The sequence below is a fragment of the Tursiops truncatus genome, chromosome 5, assembly GCF_011762595.2.
Source record: "Tursiops truncatus isolate mTurTru1 chromosome 5, mTurTru1.mat.Y, whole genome shotgun sequence".
NCBI classification, from domain to species: Eukaryota; Metazoa; Chordata; class Mammalia; order Artiodactyla; family Delphinidae; genus Tursiops; species Tursiops truncatus.
In genome coordinates, this window is record NC_047038.1 from 18,849,052 (window position 1) to 18,850,257 (window position 1,206).

The 1,206-nt window shown below is 30.2% G+C and overlaps 1 non-coding gene across 1 annotated transcript; it reads left to right on the top strand.

The window, feature by feature from the left end:
- Positions 1-818: 818 nt before the first annotated feature.
- On the top strand, positions 819-924 carry LOC117312521 (U6 spliceosomal RNA). The gene has a single exon (XR_004526845.1). It is a non-coding gene; the product is annotated as a U6 spliceosomal RNA (small nuclear RNA).
- Positions 925-1,206: the final 282 nt, after the last annotated feature.

Sequence of the window (1,206 nt, forward strand, 5' to 3'; positions counted from 1 at the left end):
AACATCTTTTTCTAGATTCTTCCATCAGATTAAGGATTTATCAATTATCTATGATAAAAACCACTTGAAAATTCTAATTTGAAAAGATACATGCACTCCAATGTTCATAGCAGCACTATTTACAATAGCCAAGACATAGAAACAACCCAAGTGCCCAATGACAGACATGTTTAAGAAGAAGGGGTGTGTGTGTGTGTGTGTGTGTGTGTGTATGTATGTGTGTATATATAATTATATATATAATATTCCATTATATTATATATAATATATATTATATTATATATAACGGAACATTATATATATATAAAAGTGGAATATTACTCAGCTATAAAAACGTTTGAAATATTGCCATCTGCAGCAACCTAGAGAATATCACACTAAGTGAAGCAAGTCAGACAGAGAAAAACAAATATTATGTAATATCACTTATATGTGGAATCTAAAAAATAACACAGATGAATCTATATACAAAACAGAAACAGACTCACAGACATAGGAAATAAACTATGTTACCAAAAGGAGAAGGGAGCAGGGGGAGGGATGAATTAGGAGTCTGTAATTATCTGTTAACTCCTATACATAAAATGGATAAGCAACAAGCATTTACTATATAACACAGGGAACTATATTCAATATCTTACAATAATCTATAATGGAAAATAATATAAAAAAATATATATAACTGAATCACTTTGCTGTACAACTGAAACCAACACAATATTGTAAATCAGCTACACTTCAATTTAAAAAAAAAAATAAAAAAAACCCTTAGTAACTTAAAACAACAACAATTTTAAATGTTCATAATACCATGAGTTGTTGTTGCTTCAGCATCACATATACTAAAATTTAAACAATACAGAGAAGGTTAGCATGGCCCTGAGCAAAGATGACACACAAATTCACGAAGTATTTCATATTTTTAAGGGGTCAAATTTTCAAGAAGATATAATAATTGTAAATACATATACACCCAACATAGAGCACCTAAATATATTCAGCAAATAGTAATAGATGTGGAAAGAGAAATAGACAGTAATACAATAATAGTAGGGGATTGATTACCCCACTTTCAGCAACGGATAGATCATCCAGACAGAAAATCAACAAGGAAACATTGGATTTGAACCCTACATTAAATGGATCTAACAGACATTTATAGAGCATTCCATCCATCAGTGGCAGAACACTCATTCTTCTCAAGTG